This window comes from Adiantum capillus-veneris, chromosome 4 (genome assembly GCF_014529385.1).
Source record: "Adiantum capillus-veneris isolate H3 chromosome 4, ASM1452938v2, whole genome shotgun sequence".
In the NCBI taxonomy this organism is placed as follows: Eukaryota; Viridiplantae; Streptophyta; class Polypodiopsida; order Polypodiales; family Pteridaceae; genus Adiantum; species Adiantum capillus-veneris.
The window spans coordinates 108,851,794-108,878,237 of record NC_140934.1 but is presented as its reverse complement, the minus strand read 5'-3'; the positions used below and the strand labels follow the sequence as shown (position 1 = coordinate 108,878,237).

At 41.4% G+C, this 26,444-nt stretch overlaps 2 pseudogenes; one reads left to right on the top strand and one right to left on the bottom strand.

Moving 5' to 3' along the window:
* Window positions 1–10,788: 10,788 nt before the first annotated feature.
* Window positions 10,789–13,107, bottom strand: LOC147459777 (galactolipid galactosyltransferase SFR2, chloroplastic pseudogene; annotated as a pseudogene).
* Window positions 13,108–16,969: 3,862 nt separating this feature from the next.
* LOC147459776 (uncharacterized) lies at window positions 16,970–19,603 on the top strand (annotated as a pseudogene).
* Window positions 19,604–26,444: the final 6,841 nt, after the last annotated feature.

Genomic DNA, 26,444 nt, shown 5'->3' with positions numbered 1-26,444 from the left:
AGCCATAACACGAAATGCGAACACTCCAAATTCGGTTATAAAGGCTGTTTTAGCTTGGTCCTCCAGCGCAATTGTGATTTGATTGTAGCCAGAGTACCCATCTAAAAAGCTATAAGCTTCCTTCCCTGCAACTCTTTCAAGCACATGTTCTGAATATGGCAAGGGGTAATGGTCCCTCCTAGTGGCGGCATTGACCTTCTTGAGATCCACGCACACTCTGAGTTTCCCATTCTTTTTTGGCACAATCACTATTGGAGACACCCATTCTGAGTGCTCAATAGGGTATATGAATCCGCATTTCACAAGCTTTTCAATCTCTTCTTGAACGATTTTTGCATATTTAGGATTCATTGGGTAGGGTCATTTGCTGAACTGGTTTAGCCATGCTATTCATGGGGATTGTGTGTTGCACCACGGAAGGTGGAACACCTTTCATATCATGATATATCCAGGAAAATATATCCCTGAATTCCTTGAGAAGTTCTTTAAGTACACACTCCTCAGTCTCGGTCAAATCATGGGCAGTGAAAACAGGTTTAGACTCTTCTCCTGGGTCTGCTAACTCTATTTCCTTAACTATCGCTGGACCGTCATAGACTCCATTTCTCCCATCGATAGTTTTTCTTTGAGCCTTTGTATACACAACCTTACGTTCCTCTGTGGGATAGGATTTGAAATGTTCAGGTGCAGGGTGTAAGTCTGTGGAGTCTTGTTGTTCTGTGGACTGTGATTTCACTTCCGATTCCTTTTGTTGTTGAGCTAACTCTTGATTTTGTCATCTTCTTACAGTACGGCTCAACTTTGGCTTCTGTGTAGCCTCTAGTTGTGCGATGTCAATGGGTTGTGGACTACACCACATAACGCTTTGAAGGTATTCACCCCAGTTATCTACCAACTTTTGATGAGCATCACATGCCCCTATATAATTAATCCATTCTGCAGTAGATTTCTTTTCATTTATTCTAGCACGCACATTTGCTAGATATCGTCGCCTCTTATATCTCTTACTCTTCTTGTTTAATTCTCTATTACGACCGATCTCTAGTGAAGAGTCACTAGATGAATCACTACTTGTGTCTTCTGCTCCCTTGGATCGATTGTCATCTAGGTTACCACTGTGCCCTGAATGGTTTGTCCCCGCATTTGCACTAAGATTTAACTTAGATTCTAGGTCCTCAGAGTCAGTTTCAACTGATGATTCTGACCCCAAATCGTGTGGGATATAGTCTTGTGAGGCGCTACTGGTTCCAATGCCAGTCAAACTTTCATCTTGTAGATCATCAGAAGCTATATGCATTGCTTCTAGCATATTTAAGGGTACAAGTGGTGGTATTTCATCCCCCTTAGGTGTTACCGAGTTTGTCTCCCTATTTCCCCAAGTGTCTATGGTTTCTGGCAAGTGGACCCAATCCACATTGTCCGACTCAGTCATCCCAGGTAGTACATCCATATAAGGAGAATCTTCCCCAACATCAGTGTCCGCTTTACACATGTAACAATACTGCAATGGGGCCGAGTGAACTATGGTGTCAGATCTATGATCAATTATAAACCTGTTTCCTAGAGGATGTGCTCGACCAGTTACAAGATCCACTCGAATGACAGAATCTTGGAACTGCAAGTAGACATGGTTCTTAGACCAGTCATGCACCATTTTTGCTTCCCTCATGAAAGGACGTCCTAAGATCATCTCCGATGCCATAGTGTGTTTGGAGAAATCCATAGCAATGAAGGTAATCCTTATTTTATGTCCAAAGACCTTGATCTTGAGATCTTCTAGCATACCAACAGGTTTAACAATAGAACCATTGGCCATCTTCACTACTATGGTTGTGGTCGCAAGGTGAGGTCTTCCCATAGTTTCCCAGCAATTTTTAGTCACAATGCTAACCCCAGCGCCACCATCAAGGATTCCCTTCACAGTTAATCCCTTAGTAGTGATTGGTATGGTCGCATTGGATTCATCACCCTCAAAGTATTGTCCCAACTTGTTAACAGGTATTTCTATAACAAGGTTCTCATCTAGGTTGGGTTGTGGATCTAAGTGTTCCTCCTCTATTGGCATCTCTCCAGCTCCATCCATCTGTGAAAATTGTGGTAGCCCAAACTTTAGTTCTCCATTGAGGAAGGCTCGAAGAGCTGAGACTAGCTCAGGGTCTTTATATAGTTTGGACATGATGGTGGTTCTAACTTCTGAAGACATGAAATCCATCAATTTGGCAATGTTTAACGGCACCTTTTGGCCTTGAGTCCCTTGACGTGGGGAAGATGGGATCTCCATTTCTTCGATAGGATCAAGTAGTCCCTCTGTAAACATTCTTTCCATCAAGAAGTGAGTACGCCCACTTTCCCATGACTTTAAGTCACTTTCTTCTTGGATGACACTAGGTATGGCTAAGGGTCTATGGTCTTGGTGAGGTTGGTGTTGCGTAGGGAACACGGTGTTTGTTTGTAGATCCCTTTGGGTATCTTCTACCAAACTCCTTAATTGCTTGATTCGCTCAATCTCCTCTGTAGGGTTTGGATAAGTTCCTATCTTCTTCTTGGATCCCTGCCATTGTGGCTCATGAAGATGTTCCTTGTTGGTTTCTATCTTAGTGGTTGTTTTGGTCTCCATGGTTTTTTCCGAATCAGAATCTTCTTCAACGTTGTTCATATATACGGGGTCATCACCAGCAGTCCCTATGTTGGTCTTTGAATTGGGGTCTGACTTCGCTGCTTTTTGCGATCTCTTTCTTCGTGTTTTCTTCTTTTTCTGAGATTGGGCAACTAATGCCGTGTCTCTTTCCTCAAGAATATAATTTTGTTTTTGGAGCATCGATCGTGTGAATACGTTTACTGGTACCACAGGTGTACTTTGTGATGGCTCCTCGATAACTTCAATCAAATTTAATGGTGTGATCTTGGCTATCTGTACTACCTTACTTCTAGGCTCTCTATCAAGCGCGTTACGCATATTCTCAGCAATAGAGCGATCGATAGCTTGAGCAAATTTTGCCAAGTCACCTAAGTGAGCAGGCACCATGGGTGGAGGTGCTCCAGAAACTACATGTGGAGTAGGTATTGGAATCGGGCTTGGCGCATAGGAAGCCCTTGGGTTCCACGTTGGGTATGATGTTGTGCCATGTGATGGTCCATAGTTCATATGTGTGAACCTAGGCATAGCAGACGTCAGATGTGACATGCTAATGCTAGCCGGTATAGTCCCATGGAAATAAGAACTTGGGTGTTGTGGTTGTGGAGCATAGGTTGTTGAAACAATGGGAGGAGTAGGGACTACATGAGTGCGATGGGTGTATACGATTGGTACATACTTGTAGGTACTGTTGTTGCAGGCATTGAGCTACCATGTAGCAGTGCTTTACTAACAAATGAGGTCCATGGAGTGTTTCTTGGCATGCCCATCATTGGGGTAGGCATGATAGCCATGGTGTCATCAAGGGAAAGATGAGCTAGACTTGGAAAGGTAAAGCTATCACTTGTGGGCCCAGATTTCACTCAGACCCCTGGCGAAACAACGTATGTAGGATCCATCAAACTTACTGAGGGAGTCTCCATTTGCGATAAGGTCAGTTGTTTAGCCTTTCTTGTATCCAAGAATCTCATGAGACCCGTTGAAGGCATGTTGATCCCCTTGTTCTGTCTCTCTTACTCAATGAACCTATGGATGACCTCACAAACTCTTTGTTGTTGATCCTCCACACTAGTAGCGCCCATTGTGGATTGTAGGACATCTAAACAACCCACGTGATAGGTGTGACCTGTGTATAGGTCGGTCAGAGTTTCCGTTTGTAGTTTGTACTCCCAGCTCTCATTTAACAACACTCCATTTATGATTGAGGTGCTAGGGGTGTCCTTTGAGCTAGATGCAATGTTGCTTTCTAGGGGTTGGCCCTTGGCGGTTGCTAAGCCAAGAGCACTCGATTTCTCTCTTAGCAAGAATATTGACATAGGGGCTTTCGCTTTTAACTCTCTTCGTTGCTCCGCCTTGCGTAAGCTCTCGACTTCCTTTTCCCTAGCCGCAATGATATATCGCTCAACCTCTTGCACTTCAGTAAGGCTTCTACCATCGGGTAATATGACCTTGGAGGGAAATAACTCTGAAGAGTCAGGAGGTGCAGTGAATGAAGTATTCACGTGCACATTCTCTAACGGTACATTTACATCATTAGCTCCATGTTCGGAGCGAGTGGCTCTACTAAAGGTTTCCTTCAGGCGGCTAAGCACGCTCGGCCCGGACCGCGGACCCATGGCATGCATCTCTATGATGTCGTAGTCAGAGGAAGAGTCACTAGCCGCTATGTTTGGGTCTTGGTTTGTACTACCTTGGGTCCCCGCCGAGAGCCCGGAACCTAAAGTAGGTGGATATTGAGAACTCGTGTAAGTCAAAATTCTCTCTAGTTGCTTTGTCTCTAGCACACGACCAGAGCGCAAAGGCATGTGCCTTTAGCACCCTACAAGCGTTGGCGAATAACCTCGAATGTTAACCGCTTACCTTTTTTAAGCGTCCGTTTTCACTCGTGTTTTTTACTTTTTTAATGTCTTTTTTTTAATGTTTGATTTTTTTTATTAAAGTGTGTGATAGCTGGAAACGAGCGTATCACTTAGAGGGTCGCCGTGTGCTTTACAACACAATTTTCGGGCATCTGAAGTTCCGTTGGTCCTTTAAAAATCCATTTTTAGCTACGTGTGAAGCTACTGAGGCCTAGGCCTGAGCTTGGGTCTGGGCTTGGGCCTGGGAGATATTCCCGATCCCGGTCCTTCCTTTAAAATTTTTATTTTATTTTTTTTAAAAATTTTTTATTTATAAGGATAAGGTCGTCGTGGCCTGCGCGAGAGCACACACACACTCTATCTACCTACTTCTAACTAATACACCTACTGTTACACACTAACACACTCTATTAACTCTCATAGATCTACTTCCTACTTACTATACATAGAAAACTAACAACCTTAGTACACAGAGAATAACCACAGTACCTTTGAAAACTCCATTAACAAAGAAAACTAACAACTTTAATACATAGACAATAAACACAACACCTTTAAAAACACCATTAACAAAAAAATACACAGTATAACACAAAATCCTTCTTCTCAACACACACCCTCCTTCCTTACCTTTCCTACAATAGAAATTGCACCACAAAAGAAGCACAGAGTGCCATCAAGCTTAGTGTATGGCATTCCCCGGCAACGTCGCCAAAAATGTTTCACGTGTCAATGCAAGGAACTTGCCGATACACCTTGTGCGAACCACAAATGGCTCCAAGCACACAACAAGCCTAAACTAGTAAGCTCAAAGATGAAGTTGGTGTGTCACTCACCGCTCTACGCTTCCTATCGTGGAGGATTCTTCGCCGCAAAGAAGAGGGAGACGCCGCTACGCCGCGCTTAATCGCCTCGCCGTCGTCGTGCCGCCGTAATGCTCTCTCTCTCTCTCTCTCTCATGCATACACACACACACACACACACACACACACACACACAAGGAGATGAAGAAGAAGAAGATGGAGATGGAGCAAGAGCACTCTTCAATTGCACAAATGAGAGAATGAGTGAATTTTAGGTTTAGTTGACTTTTATATGAGCTCACCCTATTCACACTTGGACACCCATGCTTAGCCAACTAAACCCTTGAATGTTCTAGTTAGAGTGCGCCTCTCATCGGCGATCACTCTTACCCTTTTCCTATTGGACCGACAAGCCCGATACTTGACTCTACCACAAGTAAATAATACAACGTCCGTCGTAGGTGATATGGTGTCCGTGAGCCGTGAGGGTTAACACTGTGGTAGAAAGAGATTATGCTCCACTACCTAGCAAATGCATGTTTAAAATGATGTTGCAAATAAATGATGTTGATATGGGTGAAGTACTCGATGAGGAAAATGGTTGAAAAAGACTAGGCTAGGGATAGGCAAAAATGGCTCATGTAGACTTTACATGACAATAAATCGGATGCACCTATTTCTAGTTGTTTTCATTCGCATTACCATATGCCTCTTATGTATCAAATTGTTATGCTTTAGTTGTTTTGAATGTTACAAGTTTTACTCATTTGGGTTCTCAAGTGTTATGGTTTGGTTGCTTTGAGTGTATGTGATAAGACATAACCTTTCATTTGATGAGACTCAAAAATCAAGAAATTGGTTGGCTGCTATGTAAATTGAGTCTAATGCTACTGTTGATAATTGTACTATTTGTCTCTTGGCAAAAAATCCTTTCGTACTATTGGTTTTAAGTTGAAGCGTAAGCTAGATGATAACATGATCATTGTTAAACTAGACATGTGGCAAAAGCTTATGCTCAGGGAAACAACATTGAGTTTGATTAGAAATTTTCTTCCTCTTATCAGTTGACAACCATTTATGGAATTTGCATATTGGTGGCTTTTAATGTTTGGATTGTAGATTAACTGACTTTCATGGCACTCTTATGAAATTGGGTTGATTACTTTAAAATTTGTGTCTGCAGATGGTGGGCACGAGTGAGTTATGCATATTATGGCTGAGTAAGAATGAACCCATTGTGTTTTGTTGTGAAGCTAAGTACAAGGAAATTTTCACAGCTAAATTGAGTCGGTTTGGCTATGATTGATGTGGGTGCTGGCTAAAACCACCACCATGTTCACTAAGAGTTGCATTGGAATTTGTAAGGAATGTGGTGTCCCATAATCACACCAAGCACATGACAGTGCACTTGCATTATGTCAGGGCGAGACTCAATGCATGAGAGATCAATGTGGATCATGTGCTTACATACAATGCTTAAACATACAATTCCTTATGAGAAGAAATTTAGATCTTTTCACAAAGATGTAGCCTTGCTCCTTTTTGTCGATTAATCTCATTTCATATGGAATTGTAATGGAATTGATATTTCTATTAATTATTACAGCTGACAGGTGGAAAAGGCTTGACCGAGCTAGGCCTATGCATACGGAAATATATCTCGTGTATTATTCAAGTGTTTTTTATGGGCCGAATGACCGGCCGACCAGTTTGTACTCCCAATCGACCATTTAAGAAATCTATAAAACAAATATATGCAAGAGGGAAATGGTCACTCTTGCACGGGGGGAGATTTCACCCAGTGTCTGCCTTATTCTTCTCTCCTCTCCACTTCTTCTCTCTCGTCGTGCCGTCATAGCACTCCGCTCTAGGAGGTGCGCCTACACGCGCTCTCTTGCTTTGCCTCGCTCTCAGTCTCTCTCTGTTCGCAACGTCATGGTTTATGTGCTATGGGAATCACCAGGTAGGCAGAATTCTTAGTTTATGCTAGATATTGTGTTATCTTGGGTATTTTGCAGGGCATCCATGTTTCCGTCTGTAGCAGTGGTATCAGAGCAAGCTGACAGTAGGAGTGTGAGCATAGAACATTTTGTACCAGTTTGTGCTAATTAAAATCTTTCACCAACAACTGAAAATATAATGAGAACAAGATTGCTAGAAAGTGTAAAGGATGCGAGAACATCAGATAAGTGATCTCTTTACTTTGCAAACTCATTTTTACAGCTTTCGTACTAATCTTCTAACCATATTTCATCCGATTTTATGATACCTACTTACACTGCTAAGGTCATGCCCTCTAATTGTATTGAAAGAAATTTTGTTGAGATGATTTGTCAGTAAGCTATGCAGCTACTCATGCGAGCTAAGGTGCTCTGCGATAGTGCACAACCATTTGTAAGTCCTTTGGTGATATACTTCACTGTGATGTCGACAACGTAGTAGATATACTTTTTTTCTCCTTTATGTCATGTCTAGTCCATTGGTCCCAAGCACACAGATTCGCCGGTTTAGGCAGTGTGTAAATGCTCATCTTAGTGCAGACTCGCCGATTTAGGCATCACATTGATAACTTGCAGATTAAAGATTTTTAAACTTATACAAAATGCAGATTCGTCGATTTAGGCAGCATTAGTGCAGATTCACCGATTTAGGCAGCACGACTTATTGGTGTAGATTCGCCGATTTAGGCAACACCAATCACAAAATCATGCTGTAGTGGTTGGCCACCACTGTAACTGGTATGATTTTGTTATCCGGGTACATAATGAAAGTGATTGGATTTGGACTTATACTGTGGAATTGGAATTGGATTGGGATTTGGTATCTGGTGATTATTATGGCAGTGTTTATGTGATGAGACTTGACATTATGAGATTGATAATGAGTGTAACCAATGATATCCTGATTCATCAGGGTATGACATATACTGCTTATTCTAGTGGTATGGGACACTAGAATAGGTAGTATGTGGATGACGGCAGGCATAAGCTAATGTAGTTTAGTTTCATAAATTTTTCTTTTATTATATGATGTTTTTGACACAGCATACTAATCACTGTTTTTGACAAGTATTGTTTACAGTTTTTTTCTTCGCAATTGAGGACAGTTGCTTTCCAACGGAGAGGTATGTAATGGAATTGATATTTCTATTAATTATTGCAGCTGACAGGTGGAAAAGGCTTGACCGAGCTAGGCCTATGCATACGGAAATATATCTCATGTATTATTCAAGTGTTTTTTATGGGCCGAATGATCGGTCGGCCAGTTTGTACTCACAATTGACCATTTAAGAAATTTATAAAACAAATACGTGCAAGAGGGAAATGGTCACTCTTGCACGGGGGGAGATTGCACCCAGTGTCTGCCTTATTCTTCTCTCCTCTCCACTTCTTCTCTCTCGCCGTGCCGGCGTAGCACTCCGCTCTAGGAGGTGCGCCTACACGTGCTCTCTTACTCTGCCTCGCTCTCAGTCTCTCTCTGTTCGCAACGTCGTGGTTTATGTGCTATGGGAATCACCAGGTAGGCAGAATTCTTAGTTTATGCTAGATATTGTGTTATCTTGGGTATTTTGCAAGGCAGCCATGTTTCCGTTTGTAGCAGGAATAACACTTCCCTGTACATGAGTGATAGCTCATGCTACCGCTTACAAAGGGAAATTTATTATCCCTTGACGATATGATGTGCATGGACACACGCCAAACTTGCGGGTTACTCTTTTCCCCTTACTAGGAGGTATCCCCCCCCCCCCCCCCCCCCCCCCCCTCCCCCCCTCCTTATTTATATGCTCATAGCCCTCAAGCATCTTTTATCTTTATACTTGGAAACTAAATAATACAAGTTCCCATGTTGTTTTCCCTTGAGCTTATGTTTCTCCTTTCAACTTTGATTGTGCATTCCTACAACCATATATCCATCATGTTTTTGCAATTGACTTACAACATTAGGCCTTGCCTTAATTGGCATGAAACTAGAAGATAGATGTGTAGAAAAGCATGCGGAAAATCCACGGAAACAAACTTAGCGAGAGGTCACCCATTAGTGGAACCATAAATGCATAAGGTTTTTGTAGTTGACTTACAACATTAGGCCTTGCCTTAATTGGCAGGAAACTAGAAGGTGGAATGTGTAGAAAACCATGTGGAAAATCTAGGGGGACAAACATCCCAAGAGGTCACCTATTCCTGCAACCATAAATCCATTAGGTTTTTGCAATTGACTTACAACATTACGCATTGCATTAATTGGCGTGAAAGTAGAAGGTAGAATATGTAGAAAACCATGCGGGAAATCCAAACTCCACGAGAGGTCACCTATTCCTTCAACCATAAATCCATCATGTTTTTGCAATTGCCTTAGGACATTAGGCCTTGCCTTAATTGGCATGAAACTAGTGGAGAAAACCATGTGGAAAATCTAGGGGGACAAACTTCTCGAGAGTTCACCCATTTCTGCAAGCATAAATCCACCAGGTTTTTGCAATTGACTTACAACATTAGGCCTTGCCTTAATTGACATGAAACTAGAAGGAAGAATGTCACCAAACATGTACCACTGAAAGATTTCCAAACATGTGCAGGCTGAAAAATTTCCCAAATCTGCCTAGACATCTAGACCCCAAAACCTTAAGGTGATGTGGAACTCCGGTTTATCCGATTTGAGGCAATGTTTACCCAATATATCCCCCCCCCCCCCGCCCCCCCGTTGCCAATTCACCGAGGATTATTAGAAAGGACCTAACACACGAGGCCACTTCGCTTCCAACGAGTCTTAGAGCTTACCAGTGCCAGCCACTTTGCATTTAAACTACAAGGCACAATGCCCGACTTTGATACCATATAGAAAACCATTCAAGAAATCCAAGGGGACAAACTTCCTGGGAGGTCACCTATCCCAATACTATCACCACACATGCACACTCAACTAAGAGATTTCCCAACCCGGGCTAGCCATTTAGACCCCAAAACCTTAAGGTGATAGGGACGTCTGGTCTATCCAATTTGAGTCCTCTTACATGTATGTTGGCAACATATGCTTAATTGTGACATACGCCTGCATGGGCTGCCTTGGGGAGATGGAAGAAGATTCCAATTTGGAAGATTGTTCCCAGCACCATTGGAGCCCTATTCATAGCCATGAATGGTATTGTTTGGCTTCTCCTCTCAAAGTCAATATAGCATGATAGTTCTTAGAGGTAATTATAAATCCTTAAGAAGAGTCATAAAGCTATACCTTAGGCTCTAGTTGCATGGCTTTGATTGGTGGTGTAGAGCTCATTGACGGTCATGGATAGAGTTAATAAGCTCATGTAAGGGAACACTTACCTTGTGTTAAGTGTTATTGATCATTTTAATTGTGGATAATGAAGATAATGTGGACCTCTTTCCTAAACAATCCACATTATTTTCCACGTTTGAGGCAGCATCAAAGAATAGCCCTACTCTAATATATAAGTGATTATACCTGCATTGTACTATCCCAGCTAGTGGAAACAATTGTAACAAAGGAGTGATTGGAAAAATGTCATGCCATCTTAAGTGCCAAATCCTAAGTCTCATCAACTCGCTATGTGATACATTTTGGCACTTCGCCCATGAGCTTGAATACAATCATGGTGAAAGCACACCACATTCTCAGCTCTCAACTTTCCCTACACTCATTTTAAAACAAGAGCAAATCAATAACAGTAAACATGCATTACCAAATAGTCTAGGTTTTTGTGAGGTCACTTCTACTCAACTATTTGCTGCCTTGCAATATGCCTTGCACAGCGTTGCCGTATTTCCAAATATAGACAATACATTTCTCCACAATGTAGTACATACAACACAAAACCAAGAATTCTCCTCCATCTAAAATTGGGGCTGATGAAATGGCATTTCATCCCCCCCCCCCCCCCAATGGCCTATAGTTCCCCAACCCTCAACTCAGAGGGCCAACTTATATTCCCATAAAACCCGCCGAACAGGAAATTCACCAAATCAAAGAGTAGCATCTCAGCAACTTTAAGAGAGCGAGCTGCATATTTGGGGAAACCATGAATTTGATAGTGGCCTAGGCGCCAATCTCGTTCCGATAAGGGTCGTGTAATGGGCGTGTCCAGACCGTCCGCCCACATGCGCCCAAAATGATCAGCCTTCCTACAGAAGGGCCTAAACCCACCTTCTTTGACCTCTCTCTGTAGAGCATGCCATGCAACCTGCCTCTGTTCACCTGTAATGACCCCACTCTTTGCAATCTGCTGGTAAAGATAGAATGAAGAGCGAGCGCGGCGGGTGAGGTTTTGGGCCCTGTCCACATCTATGAGACCAAATTTGGGGCAGTAACCATCCGCCCACTCCCAATTGTCTGAAACTGTCCAATGCAGGTATCCATCCACAGGAACCCCTACACTCATGGCAGCACTCAGAGCCAGTAAATGCTCAACCAGATAAGGCTTACGGAGTATGTCGCGAGCATCGGCGATTCCATTTTCTGTAATGATATATCTAAACGGAGCACGCCCTGGGCTCGCATCCTTATATCTCTTGTGAAAGGCCAGCAAGATCTCATAAAGCCCATCTGGATATACTCCCCTCCCTGCTTCGCTATATTCTTCATCATTGTCAAGCATCAGGCCTGCCGATGACAAGACCTCCTGCCCATAGTAATTCAACCCGCAAAAATCTAGATGATCTCTAATGTGATCAATCCAATGATACTGAGTTAACCACCTTGCCATGAGCACAATGGGGACATCCAGCACACTGTATGGCCTTATAACCCCCACATGATGAGCCACCCCTACAGGAGCATCATCTTCTTTCTTACCTTCTTCATGGAGAGCTCTATATGCCAACTTGTGAGCCTCAATAATGGCATCCATAGCTCTTCCAAAAGCACCGATTCGGGAATAACAGAGGAGGGAGTTAAGGCCAGATAGCTTGCGTCCCGGTGGCCATGTGCCCAAGCAATGGGAGGATAAGACAAAGATGTGGGGTTCATTGAACGTGACCCAGTAGTCCACGAGGTGGCCGAAGCTCTCTCTGACAAAGGCTGCAAACTCGACGAAGTAGGTTATGGTCCGGGGCGCCACCCATCCTCCATAGGGAATGGCCCACTTTGGAAGAGAGTGATGGAAGAGAGTAACCATGATGTGCAAACGGTGGGTGCGCACCATCTGCAAGATGCGAAAGTAGCCATTCACAGCTTCATGGTCGACTGCTGAGGGTGTTCCATTGAGAGGCTCTGTCGGGACAACGCGCCCCCAATCAATGCCGAGGCGGAACACAGAGGCTCCACTTTCTTTCACAAAGCGCAATTCAGAGTCAGGGTCTGACCAGAAACGGAGGCGCTCATGCGGCAGAGGCACAGTATGCCATGCCGCGACGGGGCGATGTGTGTGCCGGGCGAATTGTAGCCATGTGTCATCGAGTGTGTCCTCGACATGGGCAGGAGCGGTGGCAAGGCCAAAGAAGAAACTGCTTTCATTGCCGGCACATGGATGATTGGAGCCTGGGACGCAGGTGAAGAAATCCGTAAGGACCTCATCATCAGAATGGGAGGAGGAAACCGGGAGAGGGCGATGTGGGAGGAGCAAGTACGGAAGCAAGGTGATGGACGCTGCAGCGTAGAGTAGCACGGCCACGAGTGCTGCTGCTGCACAAACTCGCAAGGGGCGGGGGGCCATGATCAAGTAGCCTCAGTGCCTCAAGAGTCACAAGAGAGCAAGTAGCTTCTTGTCATGATCTTTGAAAGACACAAGTGTTAGCATACCAGGCACCTCTACGAATGTGCATAATGGCTTGCTCACAATGGGGACTTCTGTCGTTGACGTGGCCCAAAGAATGAATTATGGAAGGCCTTGCGAGTGTTCACCATAAAAATGCAAGAAAGAGATGCAAATTGGGCTGTGCAGCACAATCCAGAATGTCATAGATACCGCCCTAGATACCTCATTCTTCAGGGACAACAACTTTATAGATTTTGTGCAATTTGCATGTAGTAGGTCTTAACACATAATTTTTTTTGGCTTGCCTAAAGGGCTAAGGACATAGTGATGTGTTCCCTTTTTGTTAGTGAAAAATCTCATATGTAGTTTAAAAAGATAAAATAAAGAATGAAAATGTTTGATTGGTGGGTGCTGTAGTGAGCACTCATGAGAAAGTTACGGGTGACAGTGAGTGGGTGACAATCTCATGTTTTCTCTCAAAAGATAATGAGAGAAGACTTTTTCCAAGATTATATCATTGAACGTGCTCGAAATTAGAGTCTCGAACCTCTTTTCTTGTGCAACCTTCATGACTAAGTAATGAGTTTGGGGACGATGCCCCAGTGGAGAGAAAATTGGGCAGCTTTGTGCGTCTGTCGATTATTGGCTTGACTCGGCCGCTTGACTACTCCCCTGACTAGCAGACTCCGAGTTTTACAGGGCCTTGCTAGTGGTCCCTCCCTCTCAACGATGACTGGGTGCTTCGTCCTCCTCTCTGTGGATCCAAGTAGGGCTCGGGAAAAGATAGGTTCTCTTTATCCAAAGCCTGCTCAAATTTCCATGGGGCCGTCTCAAATTCCAGGGAGGAGGTTTGGGGAACTTTCTCAAATTTTAGCATAAAAGGCTCGCGGCCTGTTCATTTTAATTGGAAAAGGCAAAACTTAAGCTCCCTTTATGTTGAAGAGGCTTTTAATGTATATATATATATATTTATTTATTTATTTTTATGTATACTATACAAGATTCAAAGATTGTCCTCCAGAGTCCAAGCCCAGGCTTTGAACTTTGAAGTTTGAATGGGAGATTCGAACTCAGGTTGGGAAATTTTGGGAAGCGGGATAAGTTGTACACAGTACATTGTGTTGGGTTCAAGCCCTTGTCGGCCAGCCCGTGGGAAAGCCTCCTATGGCATGCAGATGCTTTTAGTTATGAGCCACTCCACAAGTGGAGTTTGCATGGTTAGTTTAGCCTATATATGTAAAAGGTTACACATCAATCAAAATAGAGAAGAAGAATAGCGTGTGTTTTTTTTCATTCTGCTGTGTCGAATCTCTCTCTCTCTCCATCTCTCGTTCCCTCTTCTTGCTCTGCATCGAACCTCCTCGCCATGGAACTCCTCAAGCTGCATCCACCCTAGCCCTCGTTCCAACAACTGGTATCAGAGCTTGGCGCTCACAGGCAGACAGGCCACCTCTCAAAACGCTGCTGTTTTGTGACGTCTAGGTGTAGCAGGCGGCATCCATCTCACTTGCATCTCAAAAGGCCACGGTGTGGCGGTTGTTCCCAGGCAGACAGAAACGGCGGGCTAGCATCTCAACAAGCAGCATATCCGGTAGCATCTCAAAACGCTATTATATGAGCACCCAATTGGCAGGGACTAGACAAGCCTCTCAAAACGTTGCCTTTGCTGCGTAGAAGAGCATCTCAAAAGGGTACCTAAATTTGCACCTACAAACACTGCTTGGCAGAGTTGGGCAATTGTTCACACAACATAGCTTTTCAAAAAGCATTGTAAGGTAGTTTTGTTGAGCTTGGCAATTTCACAGCTTTCTAAAACGCTGTTTTGTGTAAGTCAAGGCATCGATGATCCTAGCATATCAAAAGGCAGCAGTTAAGCTTATTAATAGGGAAACTTTGCACAATACAGCATCTCGAAAAGCAACAAGTAAAGGAGCATTTTTGGCAATATTTGCAGCATTTCAAAAAGCTGGCAATACTCAAGAAGTGAAAGCATTTAAAAGCCGGTTCAAGAGCGTCTTGTGGCACTTCCATCGGCTTGACAACAATAATTGTGCCCGATAAAAGTGATGCCGAAGAAGAACAACAAGGCTTATCCAAAAATCATAGCTCATGTGATAAGCAAGCCACCTATGATTTTTTCAACACTTTGCTTCGAGCTTTCGGTACATCAACAGATGCAGAAGATGAAGATCTGCTTCGAGATTGTGGTACAAGACTTCACAAACTATTTTTTATCTGGTCATAGAAGTTTTATGTTTATTTGTCAACACAGTCATATATTTTTCAGTCAAAGCCTTCTTTTAGTTTCTCTATTGTCAGTCATGCCAAATTTTGTACGGGATATAGACACTGCCATCTATAAGTGGTAAGACCTCCCAATTTTTTGTCAGTTCTCAGCCTATTTTTTGTCCCACTTCTCGTGAGGTTACTGGGTAAACCTTAAACCCAAGGTTTGGCAGTAAACCAAAAATTCCATTTTTGGTAGCTAACTTTTTTGACCTACACCCTATCTGTTCAAGGGGGGGTTACTAATCTAGCACCAGGTTATGGATACACCAGAAATCCTTGGTTGTGAGAAAACCTAAAACTCACGGTTGACGAGTATACCAAAAACTCGTGGTATCATGAGTTTCTTGTCCAGTTCGGGCTTGAGGGGGGGATTGTTGGGTTCAAGCCCTTGTCGGCCAGCCCGTGGGAAAGCCTCCTATGGCATGCAGATGCTTTTAGTTATGAGCCACTCCACAAGTGGAGTTTGCATGGTTAGTTTAGCCTATATATGTAAAAGGTTACACATCAATCAAAATAGAGAAGAAGAATAGCGTGAGTTTTTTTTCATTCTGCTGTGTCGAATCTCTCTCTCTCTCCATCTCTCGTTCCCTCTTCTTGCTCTGCATCGAACCTCCTCGCCATGGAACTCCTCAGGCTGCATCCACCCTAGCCCTCGTTCCAACACATTGTACATTCAAAGACTAAAGTACATTATTAATCATCGAATTATCGAAGCGTTACAACTTATGGGTACCCTAACTTCTAAGGCCTAAAGTTTAAACGTCGCTTTTCATTCTCTGTCTCGCACGCGCAGTAGAAGTACAGTCGATTGATCATTGCATGCAACCATCAACACTGAACAACGATTTTCTGCTTGCGCTCAATCAAGGCCTGAGGCCCTGAGCTTGTAGCTTTGTGTTGCGCAGGCTGTAGATAGTTATAAACGTGAGCCTGGGCGAGGGCTTGACTCTTGAGGTTGGCGCTGCCTGGCTGCCGTTTTGGGAAGAAGGAGCTTGCCTTGCTGCCGTTTTGGGCCTTGGCTCGTGAGTTGTGAGTCGTGTTGGAACTTCAACAGGTTACGGCAGAATCCAGAATCCAGGGCTTGTTGTAAGGTTTGCGCCAGGGAAAATGGCAGCAGAGGAAAGCAGACATTGCCTTTGAAGTTTGCGCTGCTTTCTGGAGAGTGAGGTGCGTTGTAATATAATAAGCCTTGGCCCTTAAGGGCTTGCTGCCGAATCCCGATTTGGCTTGTATTCATTGACAGAGGACAGGCTTGTTGCCGATTTGGCTTGTGTTCAAACTTCATTAACGAGGTCAGGTCACAACGTCACGACTCACAACAGATAAGCAAAAGATTATTGTAGTGCAAGAAGAGTAAGGAGTTAGGTGTGACAGTGACCGCTTTTTCAAGCTTCAAAGAAAAGACGCAAAGAGAATCAAGATCAAAGAAAAAACACCTTTGGAAAGAAACTCGACTAAGAAATAGCACAAAGCTTGCCGCAACTTGTTCGCGGGCAGAGTCGAGACTGTAGTCCACCTTGATTCTTGAGCCGATAAATCTCGTAACGTGTCTCTAATTTTTCCGCTTGCTACATATTACTTTCATGTAGTTGAAAATTTTTGTGCTTAAAGTTTTACGCATTTGTAAACCTAAAGTTTTTTTTTGCGTTTATATGGTTGTTATAGATTGTTTTAAATGGACTTAAATGATTCCGGCAAGGGTAATAAAAGAGATGCAAAAGGTAATAAAAAACGACAAGGTACGCTTCTTCAATGGGCACGGCTTGAACCTTCTAAGATAAACTCCAAGAAAACGAAAGGAGATTCATCTAACTTGACAAAGACAGTTTCTACTGATGATATTTCTTCATTATCTTTAGCAGACAGGTTAGAATTGCAGAGAAGGATTGAGGCATGTGCTTCTTTCCAAGACGATTGGCTAGAAAAGTTTGATTGGCTCGTATACAACAAAGAAGAAGCCAAATTGTATTGTAAGTTCTGTTTAAAGTATCCTCATCACCATAGTGCATATTCTAAAGATGGTTCAGTTAATTTTAAGGTTAGTAATTTAAAAGCTCATTGTCGAACCGATTGCCATGTGAATGCAATGGATGCTTTCCTCTTAGAAGGAAAGGAAGGCATTCAAAATAGCATGAAGAGGGAAGAAAACTTCAAAGATGAGGCTCTCTTTACTCTCTTTAGGGTCGCATATCATATGGCAAAGAAAAATTATGCATTTTATGGATTTACTGACATGATTTCTCTTTTGCAAGATTGTCGAGTACCATATTCCACATCCTTGTACAATGATGACAAGGCTTGTGTGGAGATGGTTTATTGTATGGGTAAGTGTCTCATGAGCTCCACTTTGAAAAAAGTTTCTCAAAGTCCTTTCTTTGGTGTTTTGATTGATGAGTCTAATGATATTAGTAAGCATGGACACTTAATTATCTATTTGTCCTACCTCGTTGATGATTGCATTCCCACCTATAGCTTTTATGGCATAGTTCGTGTAAGTGATGGAACTGCCAATTCTATCTTTAATGTTGTTCTTGATGAGTTGAAAAAAAATGATTTTGATCTTTCAAAGCTAATCGATTTTGGTTCTGATAGGTGTTCAACCATGACAAGGTCAGAGAATGGTGTTTCAACGCTTTTTAAAAAACATGTAAATCCATTTCTAACATCTATTCCGATTGTGTTGCTCATAGGACAGCTTTGGCTGTCTCTTCTATTGCAAAGAATTCAGATATTGCAATAACGTTAGAGAAGCTTGTTAATTCGATTGCCACACATTTCAATCACTCTAACAAGAGGCTTGCCGAGTTAAGGATCACTCAGGAGGATTTGGCGTGCCCGATCTTGAGATTAGAGCACACATTTGATGCCAGGTGGCTAAGTCGTGCATCTGCAATAGGCAAGGTATGTTCTTCTCTTGATGCCATTTTGATGGAGACAAAAGAAAAAGCTCCAAGTCTTTTTGCTGATCTTTCAAAGTTTGAAAACATTTATTGTCTTTTCTTTTTAGCAGATATTTTGAAAGGCATGTCTGTAGTTAGTAAGTTATTTCAAAACGAGTTTGTAGATGTTACCACTGTGTCTGCGATTATTCAACAAGAGATCAATTTAATTCAGCAGTATTATATTGATCCTCTTGATGTTGATGAGAATGAACTTATTCTTGATACAAGTGGTTATAGTTTTTTGCAAGAATATGGGCCAGAGAAAGGTTTTCTGTTTTACTTACGAGAAGCTATTCGTGGCAAAAAGTTTTTTGATATTGAGATAGAGAGAGATATCTTTGGCAAGGATCTAATGCGTGCTTTAGAGTTTCAGGTTTCTTTTTCGAAGAAGGTTATCACCTCTCTTCAAGAACGGTTTGTTGACAATTCCATTTTGAGTAAGCTAGGTGTTTTAGTTCCAGCACAACATCCAGTATTAGAGAAAGCTCTATGAAATTATGGTAAGTCAGAGGCAAAAGAAATAGCTTCCTTTTATGGTAAAATGAAGTCTTTGGAGATTATAAATTCTGCTGCTTTGATCGATGAGGATGATTTTATTAGTGAATTTCGTAATTTCAAGCAATAGGTTGCTATTAGTTGGGTACGTTTTAGTCTTCCAGATGTTGCAACTGCAATCGCTTGCAATGCAACATGGAGAGACTCGTATCCTAATATTTTGACTGTTTGTCAGATTGCTTTAGTGAAATGCTCTTCTAATGCTATATGTGAGAGAGGATTTAGCGCACGGACAAGGATTAAGACGAAATTGCGAAACAGTATGGAGTTACAATCCTTGGATGCACTTTTGAAGATCAACATAGAAGGTCTTCACGTCACAAGGTATATGTAGTTTGATTCTACAATAAACAAGGTATGCCTATCTACTGCTTTTATTTGTTACTTTTGATTATTCTTTTTCATCTACCATACTAATTTTGAAAGGGGAGAAGAGGAGTAAATCCAATATGCCATTGGTCTTGGCTGAGAGGATTTGCTTCTCTTCTCCCCCAAGAGAGCCTGGAATAGCCATCAAAGCCGATGGTAATGGGGTTCGATCCCCCTACTCTCTCGTTTATGCCAATTACTTTAAGTTCTACTTTATACTTTTATAAATGTCGCTTTGCAGAGTGTTGCAGTTTGAGGAAACAAAAAATACGAATCTCAATTTTCTACCAAAAAGGTCAAATTCAAGCTTTTTCAATGTCTATGGTGATGTGAGATTGCATGACAATGAATATATAGCTTATTATTCTTACGAGTATCTCTTATGTTTTAAATTTGCAATTTTGTAGCATTTTATCAAAGTCGGTTGTCGAGAGCCACTATAGACATCTCCGATTGGCTAAAAAATGCTACAGGTTATCTTTGTTCTTCATTGTTGTGTCGATTGTAACTCTTTGATAGTTTTTTTGAGCTTTTCAACTCTATAAACTAGTCTTAAACATTGATTTGTAGTAATGAGTAAATGAAGTTTGGACTGTGGATATGAACTTTGAAGGAGAAACATTAAAGCTTAGCTCTAATATAGAAGATAAAGTAATTATCTTTCATTTACAACAAAAAATCTTTGAAAAGTCGTTCAAAGGGAACAAATCCAGCTCATGTTCGAAAAGGATTCAGCTCTTTCAAATTTGGCGAAGCCGGCTCGGGTCAAGTTGAGGGGGATATTTTACTTGTTCAGATTTTAGATTTTCCCGAGCCTTGGATCCAAGCGAACCTTGAAAGGGACACATTTGTTATGATGACCACAACAACCCTGGTCCTTGATGAGTGGTATGCGGCTTATTGTAGTTGTGGAAGCGACAGTGACGTCTGTGACCACATGCATCATGTCCTTCCTCTCGTTTGTCGACAAAGATGACCCCCTCGTTCAAAACCAGGCTATAATATATATGGGTGTGAGTGTGTGTGTGTGTGTGTGTGTGCGTACATATGAGAGAGAGAGAGAGAGAGAGAGAGAGAGAGAGAGAGAGAGAGAGAGAGAGAGCTTGAAGCCCTCCACCCATCTTGTCTATCTTCCACCAGCTTGCCATGTTCGCAGGCATCTTGACATACCAATGTGCTAAACCCCAGCTTGCCATCTCCTCACGTACACCTCACCCCGCTGCTGCCCACACCGACCCGTCTATTGATTCTCCACCCCTACTCTCCACAAAGTGGACACATCCATAGCATCACATGCTGGACTCCTCATTACAGCTGCTTATCCTGCTACATGTCTTGTGGTTTAGGCCTTGTTTGCTCTAGTGCAAGGCCAACAAGGGCAGTGAATTCACGATGTCAACAACTGAATAAAAGTGTTGCATGTAGAGTGCACATGCTGTCATCTACACTGGTAAACCTACCAAGAGACCAGATTGGCAGTGCATCCATCTTCAACATTTATGTCATCACCATCACCAACACCCTCCACTGTTCATGTGTTTGGGTTGGCTGAGAGAGAGAGAGAGAGAGAGAGAGAGAGAGAGAGAGAGAGAGAGAGAAAGAGAGAGAGAGAGATAGAGAGAGAGAGATCGCAGATCACACTGACCTTTGCAAGCATGCAACCTGTAGTGCTTTGTAGAGAACCCCTACATCGCCTGTTTCACCAGCATGCTCTCCACCCATAGAATCTCCTGAGTGCTAACCTAACACCATATTGAACTACTTGTAGTATAAAGGGTCTTAAAATTGTGAGGGTCGTTGAGATACTCAAAATAGCTACTTTGTATGTGATTTTTTCAAATAGCATAGATGGTTTTGAGTCTTAACAATCACGACATGAGCTTGCATGAGAAAGGAAAAAAGAGATATATAGAGAGAGCACCCCATGGCAATAGGGTTTTAGGTCGAATCTGTGGAGAGAGAGAGAGAGAGAGAGAGAGAGAGAGAGAGAGAGAGATGACATCTAGCCTGACAGAAGTAGGATATTTGTTTAAAGACAACAAATTAAGAAATTCAATCTTTGGGAGACACCCCCCCCCCCCCCCCCCCCCCCCCCCCCTTTCCCTTGAAAGTATCTCTTTATTTAATAAAGCACTCTTCCTCTTGAGTCTTGGTACTTCTCAAAGTTTGAAGGCTCATAAGAACAAGTGACCCATAAAATAGAATTCCTAGCAATCTGAAACTGGAACATGCAAAAGGCTTGTAACTTTTTTGGGGCCTGTGCTTTTTGCTTTGTGAGGAACAATTTTCACCTACAGATGACAGGCCTCGTGATTTTATCACTTGTTTATAAGAATCTTGTGTTGATACCTTTGGTTTCACCAAGCGATTAAATCACAAGGCCTGCCATGCCAATAATGAAGAAAGCATTCAAACAATTCAATTGCAATCTAGACAGCACAGATGATTTGGACAATGTATGCTCCTCTTTGATCTCTCATGCTTTGGATTAGGGGTGATCACTAATCAAAATCTCCATATATCATGTGCATTCAAGCAATTATTAATAATATCCCAATATACATATTATATTTATAATAAGGGAGTATTTGAAAACCCCCCCACTCCCCTTTAATGTAAACTTAAATGTATATATTTTGGCCTATTAATAATCCTCTTGAGTTAACTCATTTGATGTTTTTGAAAGTAATAGCCATGTGGCTTTGGTAATGTATGACTATGGTTAGTTATGGCTTGCTTATCATATGTGATTATCTATTGTTCAGTTGAGTCTACTTACAATTATGTGGCTTTGGCTATGTATGACTATGGTTAGTAATGGCTTGCTTATCGTATGTGACTCCTCTTTTGTTCAGTTGAGTCTACTTACAACCGTGTGCAGTTTCCATTGAATTTTGTTTTTGTGTATGCTCCCTTTATGTGAGATTAGAGATACCCTTGATGCTTTATGAAAGTTATGGAGATTTGACCTATTTTATATTCATGTGATGCCTGCATATAACACATTTCATGCACTTTTGGTAGTATTATATAGTTATGATTGATTATGCCTCTTATGCATGATAATGTAGATGTTACTTGAGGTGAAGATTGACTACTTTTTGAGTTTTTTCTTGATTTGGTGCTTGTTTATGTATATACATAGATTTTGTTCTATCCTTTTGTGTTGTATGGACAAAGTTTGGGGATAATTCCTAGCACACTCATGTGGTGCCAACTTTGGCAACTATGGTAGTTTCTTTGAATCTTGAGCATGCATACCCTTTTGAGAGGGTCATAGTGAGGTTTTAAAAAAAACAAGAACTAGGGTCCGGGCTACCCACTATGAGCTAGATTAGGTCGCTTGAGATCCCCTATCACAGTCTCATTATAGGATATTCATAGATGGGACTAGGTGCTTAATAGTATGCCAAACGTTGGTGGAGGGATCAAAGAGAACGTCCATGCTTTTTGGTAAGGAGTACATGAAGCTAAAAACCAACAAGTGAGATAATGCTCCATGATTTTACTCTGCTTGTTCATGCATGTAGATGCTTTGCACATACTATTGTGGCTACTGTGTAGTCATTAGGGTCTAGGAATGTGTGCATTGACAACGTACATGTTGTTTGATAGTACAAATTTGGGTACCTTAGAACACCAAAGTTGGTGCACATTTCATACTATGCAATTCTATGTTTGAACTATACAACACTAGGCCATTATGCTTTCTAATTTCAACCATTTGAGCATTGGAAAATATTGAATTTTTTTAATAAAAATAAAACATTAAGGATCATTAAATTTGTTTCAGGAAAAAACAATATGGAGAAATACCCACAGCTCACTAAATTCTTCAATACATCCTACAAAGCTTCAAAAAGGATATGAGTTGGTATGGAAGGCATGATGACAAAGGATTTGTGCAAGTCCAACCTATTGGAATGTCATTGGATGAAAGATTTCAAGCATAAACATCAAAAATAATTCCAAGAGCTATTTAATCCATGTTCACACTCACCTACCACAAGATTGCAAGCTACTCTTACATAATGTCTATCAAGCCCCTATCTTGTGGTGAGATGACAATGAAGTTTGCATGTTGCTATGTGTTTTGAAAGGTTCCATGTAGCCAAAAAAATATATGAGCACCACAAAGTCACTTGGGCCACATTAAGAAAAATTTGGACTCAAAAATGGGCCTTGTAAGAATTGTTGATGTGGCATAGCTTTCAAAAAGTGGGGATCGGTAATTTTTTTGCAAATAAGATCCAAACTTGTCGGAGGTTGGATATTTAGAATCTACTCTTCAAATGCTATCTATTGATATATAGCATGCATGTATCGGACATTGCCTTCATGTAGATCTAGATCAAAAGGTGATTTTAGATTATCGTAAAGGTAACAAAACCTGGATGATTGAAAAAAAAATGGCATAACTTTCATAGAAGTCATCTAAACTTTTCGGACCTTGGCTCTTTAGAATCCATTTTTCAAGAACTTTCCAATGATAGGTCATATCATGGGGTTCTAAGCAATATTTAGAGGGGTCTACCGGGTTTCTTTCTTTTGTACAACTTTGATGATGTGGCACTCTTAAAAGGCCCAAAAATGAGTTCAAAATTTTCCTAATGACAACGATGAAAGTGTACCACATATATGCAGAGTTAGGCTAGTAGGATTGGAGGGGAAGATAGAGACCTAGAGAAAGGTAAATGGTTGCTCACAGAACAATAGTCTTTCTTTCCTTGATCAATACCATCATAATGCAACATATCCATAGAGGTAGAGCTTGGGTGTGAAGGTCTTATGCATAATTACCTTGTTGAGTTGGATTCAATCCTAGAAGGATCCCTAATGGTACCATATCTACTTTGAATATGATGTTTCCCTACTGGTACCATATCTACCTTCATTATGATGTTGCATCTCAAGGATTCTATCAAGAATTCCCAATGTGTGAGGGTTCTTAGAAAGTGGCTAACATATCAAAGGTGGACATTAAGATGTACAAAGCCCTACTGAAAGAGCTATGTTAGCAAGATCCTTGCACAATCAAGAATAAAGGAGACGAAGATGGATATGGAAGCCACCAAACACATGTTGGGGATTCTCAAAATCAAGCAAGGCATTGGAGAGATTCAAAAAGAAATTGGTTTCCTACACATAACCACTTCGTCTTGGTTTACACCTTTTTGAAACTTTGAATAGACTTTGTTGTAGCATTAGTTCTATGATCTATTTCTATTTGGTACTCCTAGGAACATTTGGTCGTTTTTATATTACTTTTTCCCAACTCTTGGTATTATCAATTTACAGCTTTTGCTAGTGTTTGTACTCTTGGTACTTCCTAGGTTTGAGTAGGTAGTTGTTGCTTCATGCATAGGCAGTCCTTTATGCTATTCAAAGGTCTTTTTTATGGATGGCACTATTGGTCCACTTTGGTGCTTTTTCTACTTTGTATGGCCGTTTCGGTACTATGCACATGGTAGGAGAGGGTGGTAACTATAGTGGTCTATTGAATTGGTACTATATCGTACTAGTTGTTAGCATCAATAATCTATTGTTTCTAGTTTTCGTTTTGAAAGATTTGGTGCTTTCAAGTGTTTCTTTTGACCATTTTAAATATTTTTGATGAAGTTATTTGGTAGTGCCTTTACTTTTCGTATTGCCTAGCTAAGAGTGGGAAGTGAATTGGTGGTCCTTGATAAGAAAATTCCTTTTTACATATGGTAATTTTCTTCTCATTTTATTTTTTTGGGTACTTCATATGCCCATGTTGGTGTTGTGGAGATGGTATCCTAGGGTAATGTTTGTGTTGTCTTATTGTGTATGTCTCTTCTACTTGCTACTCTTAGAAACTATTTGGTACTTCCTTTTACCATTTTGGTATAGCTAGATATAAGATTTTGGTGGTCTCTAGACTTTAGATACTTCCTAAGTCTCAGTAGATGGTACATTACGGTGGTCCTTGATGGTATTGTCTGCTGGTTTATTTTGGTACTTCTTATGACAATTTTGGTACTACGGGCATGGTAAAATTGAGTAGCATTTGTACTACTGTCTTGAGTTTGTACCTTCTATTTGGTACTCTTAGAAGAATTTGGTGCTCTCTAGTACTTCTTTTTGGAATTTTGGTACTGTTAGATGCAAGCTGTTGGTAGTGTGTATATCTTTAGTACTAACTAGGTCTTAGTGGGTAGGTCATTGATGGTATTCATAGTACTATTTGGTTCATTTTGGTGCTTTTAGTATTTTCTATGAAAATCTTGGTACTGTGTACATGGCTGTGCAAAGAGTAGCATTTGTACCACTTTGTTGAGCTGGTGCATTTTGGTATCAGTAGCTAGCATTAAAACTTTGCTCTATTTTTGCTGGTACTAATAGCTAGCATTGAAACTCTGCTCTATTTTAATTAGTACTCTTCGATATTAATTGGTGGTTTTTGGTATTGATTTTGAATCCTTTGGTCCTATTTGGCACATTTTGAAAGTTTTCTAGGATCAAATTTTGTACTTTATAGATGGTAGATTGTGATAGTGTATGTACTGATAAATTCTTACTAGATCTGATAGGTAGCTACTTGTACTCCCACATTGGTTTAGGGTGGTTTGGGTACTTCCTCATGGCAAGCTTGGTACTATCTAGAGGTAGTTTGAATACTGATTTTAAAATAGTTCGGGTTATGTTTCTAAGGTTTTTTGATTTTGTAGAGTTGATCTTGTTTGTGTATTCATGTTGATAGAGTACGTATGACAAACCGGAGGCAAGTTGCAAGGAAGGTCAAAGCCACATTGGATTTGTGTAGTACATGATTGACACCATGAAGAGGGGTTCATCACTCTTGCCTAAGTAGCATTTAGTGGAAAGTGACAAGACAATCCATGCCTTGGGTAGTTGTGTTGCTTGTGGTGGAAAGTAAGTGGAATTTGGATATGTCATTGATAGTATGTTAGAGTGCCGGCAACTATATCACCCCTTGTGATTTAGTGTTGTTTTACATAGTAGCAAGGCTTGTTTCAAAGAAGTATACAATGTAGAAATACATGAAGAGGTTAAAGCGTTGATCATCATTTACTGCAAGGCCAAGCATAATTGACTCTTATCTTTAAATTTCATTCTAGGGCGGCTACACACGGTTACCTCTCATGAGAGAGGGTAGCCCTTTTGGCCTATAAAAGGAGACCTTTTCTACACACATTTTCATTGTGAAGTTGATGAAACAAGGTGTATGTGAGGTGGTGAGAGTGAAGCAAGGTGGGAGCTCTATAAGGGTATAATCCCTTTGTAACCTACTTCTAGTTT